This window comes from Bidens hawaiensis, unplaced genomic scaffold (genome assembly GCF_021521415.1).
Source record: "Bidens hawaiensis isolate Kalapana, Puna unplaced genomic scaffold, B.hawaiensis_p1.1 tig00029653_1, whole genome shotgun sequence".
In the NCBI taxonomy this organism is placed as follows: domain Eukaryota; kingdom Viridiplantae; phylum Streptophyta; class Magnoliopsida; order Asterales; family Asteraceae; genus Bidens; species Bidens hawaiensis.
Window position 1 is genome coordinate 48,606 of NW_027494919.1, and position 8,930 is coordinate 57,535.

The 8,930-nt window shown below is 36.8% G+C and overlaps 1 pseudogene; it reads right to left on the reverse strand.

Annotated features, from left to right (window-relative positions):
- Positions 1-3,435: 3,435 nt before the first annotated feature.
- LOC143579304 (G-type lectin S-receptor-like serine/threonine-protein kinase At4g03230) lies at positions 3,436-5,689 on the reverse strand (annotated as a pseudogene).
- Between the last annotated feature and the right edge of the window lie 3,241 nt (positions 5,690-8,930).

Below are 8,930 nucleotides of genomic sequence, written 5' to 3' on the forward strand. Positions count from 1 at the left end.
TGTCGCTGAATTTGGCAACAAAGCTGAACTTTCGTCGCTAGTGCTGTTACTCCCCATGGGCTTGGTTACAACTTGCCCAACTCCGGTATCAATAACCCCGTTCCAGTCAACCCAAAATAAACCCGGTGCTAGCTCTATTTCTTCATTGTTTTGCCCTGAATTAGACCAAACCCATGTTTTCTTCTCATCAAAAACCACATCACGAGCTATCATAACCTTGTGGGCCTTCAGATCGAACAACCTGTAATCTTTGGACCCGACATCGACTCCGATATGCACTAAACTCCTCGAACGATTGTCGAACTTTTTCAAGTGAGTGCCCACTATCTTTGCGTACGCCACACAATCAAATACTTTTAGATGATCAACATTCAGTTTCTTTTGTTTTAACATCTCGTATGCTGTTTTCTCCTTTAGCGCACAAGTAGGAATTCGATTCTCAATGTACGTGGCTTGTCGGATTACCTCAACCCATAAGTAGTTCGGAACCCCCATTGCTTATAACATACTCCGTGTAATCTCCAATAAGGTTCGGTTCCGTCTTTCAACCACCCCGTTTTGTTGAGGCGTATAGGGTGCTGTTAGATGTCTGTGAATGCCTTTCATGTCAGAAAACTGGTTGAACTCATGTGAGGTAAACTCACCACCTTGGTCGCCAAGAAACGTCTTGATCATTTTCCCAGTCTCACTTTCAGCCAACTCCTTAAACTTCTTGAAAGCTTCAAACGCCTCATCTTTAGCCTACAACAAATACGTCCAAACAAATCATGAGTAATTATCGATTGAAACAAAAACGTACGTGTTACCCGCTATTGTTGGAGGGGTAATTGGTCCACACAGATCACCATGCACAATTTCTAGGGCTCGAGTCACCCTAAACGCCGTCAAATTAGGAAAGGATTGTCTCGTTTGCTTCCCGATCAAACGAGATTCACATAACTTGTTTTCATGGGTAATGCCACACATCCCTTCAACCATCTTCCTCCTAACCATTAGCTTTATTGACTCAAATTTCAAGTGGTCAAACCTAGCATGCCACAACCAACTTGTTTCATCAATTAGGCACAGATGATAAGAGTTTTGACTTCATAAACTCAAATTAATATTAACTCAATATTTTAATTTACCACATACTTAACAATTTTTGCACGATGCGGATAATGGTTCCAACTTACGATATGCTAACCCTACTCCACGGCTAGAATGGTTTTTTTATTGGAACCTGTCAGGTCCCCGATTTCAGCTGGATCTTACTTAAATCATGCCATAACTCACCCAAATTAATGTGCCGACAAGAGAGTTAATGACAGGTTGCTATATTTAGAAAGATCACCGTTTGTTAAAGGCGGAATCAATAACAAACATACGGTTGCTTAATCAATATTCAAAGGTAACCAACACGAACAAGATTCACTCAAAAGATTTTCATTTATATAATATTACTCATACAAACGATAATCTATTTAGGGTTTCTTGAAGGAAGGTTTATCCGTACGAATCCTATAACAGCCGTCACCCTCTATAATATTCTTTCTTATCCAGAAGGTGTAAAGGCCGGGATTCGCTTGTCCTTAGGCGGCGTGCCCTAAAACATTCTATTTATAGGCCTGCCACCCTAAGACAACTGTCATTCTTTCTAGAAACCCCAAACATAAATACATATTCAAATTACATAATCACAAAATATTCTAAGTGTAAAACAAGTCTTCCGGGTATGCTTTGTAACAATGTTCATTTCCCGTACGCTGTGTACTCTGCCATCCCTCAAGACCTGGTAACATAGAAGTGTGCTTGGATCAGTTTCCGGGTAGACTTTACTAGAGAAGTATTTTACCAAGTAAAATACTCACCGGGTAGACTTCAATCTTCTTGACTTTGCCATACTTTGCCTGACAAACCCTTACGAGCAACCTTGTTCTTCAATGATCCCTTCGACTCCTTTGCTAGATAATAACTTATTAGCAAAGTGTGCTCGGTAGCACTGTTCCTTGCTTGAGTTGAGCTGTGCCCGATGATACTTAAGATATATCAATATTCATCAAGCATGCCTGGACCAATCATTATTATCAATACCTTGCCCGGTCTTCCAATCACTAGGTTTTTTGAGCTTGGTTAGCCAAGAGGTTACTCGGAGATAAACCTTACTCGGCTATGAAGAACTAACTTGCTAGACAAAGTGATCCTTGCCCGGGAGTATACTAACTAGTAGTCCTTACTCAGTAATACACTAATTAGTGAACCCTGCTCGGATAGTCACTTAAGAAGAATTCTTGAAGATAACCTTGCCCGATAGACAAAATATCGTACCCGGCTAAGTAAAAGGCTTGCTCGGAGGTCTAAGGTGTGCCCGGATCCATACTTAACGAATTCAGAGGAGGTTAAGAAGATTCCAATCTTCCATATGTCTTTTAGAACAAATCTTTGACCAAACAATCTCCCCCTTAGGTCAATTGTTTGACTCAACAGAACCTTTATTCTCTCAAGAACTGATCACGCAATCTCCAGCGGATCCTTCACACGGTTGCCGTCTTCCGATCTCGGTCTTTCTGATTGATGGTTTTTATTGGATCTTCGTTTTGATAACAATTCAAGAAAAAATTGATAATAGAAACATAAACGGGCACACGATATTTAGGGTAAACCTCTCGTATAATTATAATCAAGAAACTAGCTCAAAACTTGAATACAATAATACCTAGTATAATATTATAACCATAATATTGGCTATGTGTATGTTTATAGGGTGACCCAAACTTGGCCAACAAGTAATTACCAAACATAAAGCTCAATTGCAACCACATAAACTCATTACAACATTAATGAATTCCATGAGCCCAATAGGTCCAACCCGTTCATCTACACGTGAAAAGCCTATTATGATGGAAATTACCAACACTTTATGCATGCGTGTGGAACGCTTTGTTGATGCACTTTGCACTTCTCGACTGTCCAATGTTGTAGCAGTGAACGTTTAATACTAGGTGCTCCCTAGGATGGTTATATGCATACATTTTGGCTTTATTTTGCTGACCACTGAGACCTCTTTTCACTCTACACACTAGGTGCTACCTAACTGAAAGACACCTGATTTCAAACAATACTCTTAATTCTCTCCAGCAACCTTCTATTCCTTCTTAGTGCTCATCTTCAAGGTATAGCGTTCAGATGCTTGTGTCTTCCCCAACAATATTGTACCTCGGGTAACAAACAGGTTCTCTTGAGAGACTTGAAATTTGTTTCAAGAGACCCGTGTTTAATATGAATTCTGGACAAAACTCGTCGGGTGGCAAGTATGTGTTTGGTTCAAATTCTAATTTCGACATTGTTACAATTCGTTAGAAAGGTGATTGATTGTGATGCCAACCAAGGAGGCTCAAAAGAAAAGAAGAAGCTCCATGTTGCAATTTTTTTGCCACTATGAAAGATATGGAAATCAAGAAACGATTGGGAATTTAATAATAGAAGACTTAAATGCATCAAAATCGTTGAGATTTATCTAGCTAGGTGAAAGTTAAGTAGAGGAATATTGAACAATGCACATTAGGTACTTAATTGCGGACAAATGGGCTGCTAAATTAGAGATATGGGCCAAATTGATTACAGTTTATTATTCAGATTAGCAACTAATTATGAAAGAAGAATATATGCAGATTTCACCCAAAACATATTTATACCACGCAGCAGAAACAACATGACCAACCTTTCGTTATCGTCCTTCTACATCAGTAATAGTCAACTGATTAATCTCTGATTCACTCACATATGATGGCAAGCTTTGAGCGCGTGTTTTAGAAACGAAAGCTGGTTCTTTAGGATCTGGGAGGCTTTCAATATCCATCCCCAACATGCCAAGCATGCCAGTCATGGTAGGCCGATCATGAGGGTCTTCTTGTACGCACAACAGCCCGATAATCATACATCTCAACACTTCAATCGAATTGCATGATTCAGCTAGTACTGGATCTAGTAAATCTAATGGCTTTTTGTCTTTCCACAAGCTCCAAGCCTGAAATGCATTATGATTAAACGAAAAGCTATCAAAAGATTTAGTTTTCAGTAATCTTAAGAACTCACGCACATGGGATATATGGCTAAAGGCTTCTTTATTATAATAATAACCCGTGTTTCTTTTACCACTAATAATCTCCAATACAACTACTCCAAAGCTAAAAACATCTGATTTTACTGAGAAGAACCCATTTAGCACATATTCTGGTGCCATATAGCCGCTGCATTAGGAGCAATTTAAGAAGATTCTAAATGTGAAAAAGTAGAACCAGATTTTAACGTGTGAAATGTACGTACAAGGTTCCAACAATTCTGGTGCGGCTACCGTCTGTATCTCTGCCTTTAACAATCTTTGCCAAACCAAAGTCTGATATCTTGGGATTCATATTCCCATCTAATAACACATTGCTTGTTTTCAAATCTCTTTGAATAATCTTCAACCGTGAATCTTGGTGAAGGTAGAGAAGTCCTCGAGCAATTCCCATGATAATATCAAAGCGTAGCGCCCAGTCAAGGCGCATACAACGCTTCCTATCTTGCAAAAGTATCATCAACATGGATTTCAGATTGTTAACGTAAAAAGTTATTGCAAATGAAAGTAAAAGATTGAGAGGCTAACCAAATATGAAGTGGTCCAAGCTTTTATTAGGCATGAATTCATAGAGTAGTATCATTTCGTGATTCTTCATGCTGTATCCCAAGAGCCTTATTAGATTCCAATGTTGAAGTTTGGCAATTAATAATACCTCGTTTTTGAATTTTCTTCAGACCTTGTTTAGACTGACTCGACAACCTTTTCACTGCTATTTCTGCTCCTCCAGGGAAAGCTTCCTTCTCAAAACATATGAAATCAGTAAAGTACCACATCAGACACAACTTGTTTAAAATCAAATCTCAAGAGTTATTGTTACCTTGTAAACAGGGCCGAATCCCCTCTGTCCAAGTTTATTTGCAAGTGAAAAATTCTCGGTTGCAGATAGTATTTGTTTGAATTAAAGAATGGTACATCAAGACCTTTTCTATCTTCTTCGCTCAGCACCCCTCGGTCTAAAATATGGAGAATATAAACAGCTAATGTTCAATGATAATCATATACGCTGAGCAAATGATGATAAAGAGTATTAAATTCTGGCATTTACCTCGATTTTGCATCCTTCTGTAGAATATAACACCACTGCTGCAAAGAAACACAAGACCCAAACACGCGGAAATGACTCCTGGGATGAAGAGCGGAAAGTTTCTAAATATTAAGGACAAGAAAAATTAAAATAGAAATTAAAACAAGTTAAAGATCACCTGCGATTAGCACTTTGGTATTGTTTTTGTGGTGATCATATAAAGAAACTTTGATGTAGATCTTGTCTAGATATGTTACATTTGACAAAAGCTCAAGTGATATTTTATTCAAGTTTTCACTATTCCAATGCAAACATATACTGGAGATAAAAGTATATGCATTACAAATGCAGTAATCCAAGCAAGAACTTCTGCATTATAATTCATCTAATTGCTGGCCTTCACTTTCAGGAAACGAGGAAGGAGAGATTTCCTTGAAATAGTTTAAGACGAACACAGGGTTCTCTATCTTAGTGCTGCATTTCAATCCAATTTTTCTCACGCACCCGTTTGAGAAACTGCCCAGATTCCATTCACTAGGTGATCTAGGCTCGAAACCAGTCATGCAGGGCCGGCTCCGAAAAGACGGAAATTTTTTTGGGCTAAAGGCGAAAATTTTTTTAGGCCTTAAGTAAAAGGAATATTTTTTTTTTGGGTTTAAACAATTTAACTTTAAGTGTACTTAGTTATGATTTGAGTTGTGTTTGTGTAAAATCTCAAGTGTACTTAGTTATGATTTACGCTCATTTAAGTGTACACATCTAGAGATATTAGATTAAAATTCATCAGGAGGCTTGATTGACTTGAGGGTTTCTAAAAATTCAGTCTTTTCATCCAGAGTCATTTGATAGCAAGCTTTTGGCATGAAAGTGGTATTAGTTCTAGGTTGCTTCTTTGGATGTAATTCCTTCCTTATACCCATGTGTTGTAAGTCAAGCCTTGTTTTATAGTTATCTTTTGACTTTCCTTCTTGTCCTAATATAGTACCCACTATGTTGTCACAAACATTCTTTTCAATGTGCATCACATCTAGATTGTGACGCAACAACAAATGCTCCCAATACGGCAACATAAAAAAAATACTTTTCTTTTTCCATGGACCACGAACATCGTTGTCTACAAGAAATTCCATGCTATCTAGTTGTTGTAGAACCTCATCTCCAGAAGGAGGAATAGGGGCAATTCTAAATTCATTGTGTCCAGCAAAGGATCTAATATCTGAACGCCAAGGCACGCGTAACACCATTTTCTTCCATAAGTTATCCATTTGAAATCAGTATCAAAACCACATACAGGGCATGCAAATTCTCCTTTAGTGCTCCACCCTGATAAATTGGCATAGCCTGGAAAGTCTGATATGGTAGAAATAACAGCAGCTTTTAACTGAAAGTATTTTTTAGTTGAGGCATCAAATGTATTAATTCCATCTTCCCACAATTCATACAATTATTTTATCAGAGGTTGCATATACACATCTATCTTGTTACCAGGACCTTTAGGTACTGGGATAATTAAAGAAAGAATAATATTCGGCTGTTTCATAACCAACCAAGGTGGCAAGTTGTATGAAATAACAAAAACTGGCCAAATACTGTGTGCCACATTCATCGTCCTAAATGGGTTGAAGCCATCACTTGATAGAGCTAGCCGCACATTACGCGGATCACTGGCAAGTTCTGGAAATTTTTCATCAAAGTTTTTCCAAACTAATGCATCTGCTGGATGCCTTAATTTTCCATCTTTCAAACGCTCTATATGATGCCACTTCATAAGATTAGACATCTTTGATGACATAAACAATCTTTGAAGTCTAGGCTTTAAGGGAAACCACCGTAATATTTGAAGCCTTCTTCTTGGGAACACTAACTTCGTCTTCTAGACTAGATTCATGAACTTTCCATCTAGAAGATCCACAAAAAGAGCAAACTTCATCTTTTTCCTTGTCATCCCAAAACAACATGCAACCATTAGGACAAGAATGGATTTTTCATATCCTAATCCCAAGCATGATTTTTTTCATATGTTGTGTTGTTTTAGGTAACACATTTCCTTTGGGTAACAGTTCCTTTAAAAACTCTAACAACATTGACAAAGATTTGTTGCTCCATCCATTGAGACATTTTATATGGTATAAATGCACCACACATGATAATTTGTTGAATTTGCAATTCGGGTACACCTATTCTTCAGCTTCCTTGACAAGGTCATCGAATTTGCATCTATTATTGTTTGTCTCTGTACTATTATTTGAAGCATTCTCATGTATCTCAACTCCACTTCCACCTTTTGTTTCAAATATATCATTCAACATTTCATGCTTCTCATGATCATATGTGTGTTCATCCACGTTAAGGGTTGTGCTCATTGATACATCCCTTGTGCCTTCCCCATTATATACCCATTTAAAGTATTCAGGCCGGAACCCTGAACATATGTGGTGATCCAAAACAGATTATCTACTCTGGTATTCCACGTTTAGACAATTTGTACATGGACACTTTATCATCCCACCATTTACACATGCTCTCTCAAATGCAAAATTCAAGAAGTTCTTCACCCCACAAACAAAAGTTTGACTTGATCTTGGTGCAAGATACATCCATGATCTGTCCATGACTATTCGTAATGAAACATAAAGCATTTTGTTAGTATTATATCATGGGTTATTCCTAAACGCTAATTTTGTTGCAACTTCCATCATCAATGCATGCATGATACAATTTTTACAATAAGTTGATATTTATTAGCAATAGCTAAATCAAAATCACTTGTAATTACAGGAAGTACAACATCAATTAAAAACTAATGAATAAAGTTGTCAACTATATTTTTGTTAAGTGCACGCCAAGTGCTTGATTAAATGTTTGAAAGAACTTATGTTTATAATAAACTGTTTCATGATGATTTAATACAAACTTGCTGATTGATTGGAAATCAGGATTGTACCTTTTGATTAGAATGAAGAATTCTATGATCGATTGCAATATGGATGGTTGGATCTGTTGCAACTTGCTGATTGATCGATTGAAGAATTCTCAATGAAACCTAATAGCCCCCCTCACCAGGTCTCACGTTCAGTTTATCAATTGTTTTGGCTGTGTGTGTAGCAGATACCATCATACCACGCAGCTATATACTATATCATATTCAGTTTTTGTGTTTTATATCAACTGTGGTATGTGGTCTGGTTGTTTGTTCTCTAATGAGAGGTCACATGGTTGAATCTATTTGGTGACACCAGTTTAATTTTTTCATTTGTTTAAAAAAACTTTTTTCTTTTGTTGTTTAAAAAAACATATACCAGCTCGCTCTTTTATGCTATATTACAGACTTGTTTTTTCTACACTAAATAAATTTTTGAGTGTTGTTTAGTGTTTAAGTTGTTTACTTCTTAATTAATGGGACGTCACCTACAGTTCTAATCTTTGGAGCATCTTTTTAAATGGTTATTATTTAGTTTTCTCCATGTTATATAGTAAATAGCTTTTGCACATCGTTTGAGCTCTATGGTCATCCTTTTTTTTCTTTTAGTTTCCTCGCTTTATAGACCATATTCAAAAAACAATTTTGCAACTTTACTCGTTAGTCATTTGTTGAAGAAATTTATGGCCATCTTTTTTTTTTTTTTTTTTTAAAGTTTTCTCGCTTCTAGATATGCCATATTAAATAACCAATTTTTGCAACTTTAATTATTAGTCATTAGAGTGTTAACTTTTGAATATAATTAAAAAACACAACATACAAACCATGTAGTACTAAAATATGGAATTAGTTGTTAGCCTATCTAGGTTGTAAACAGACCAAAT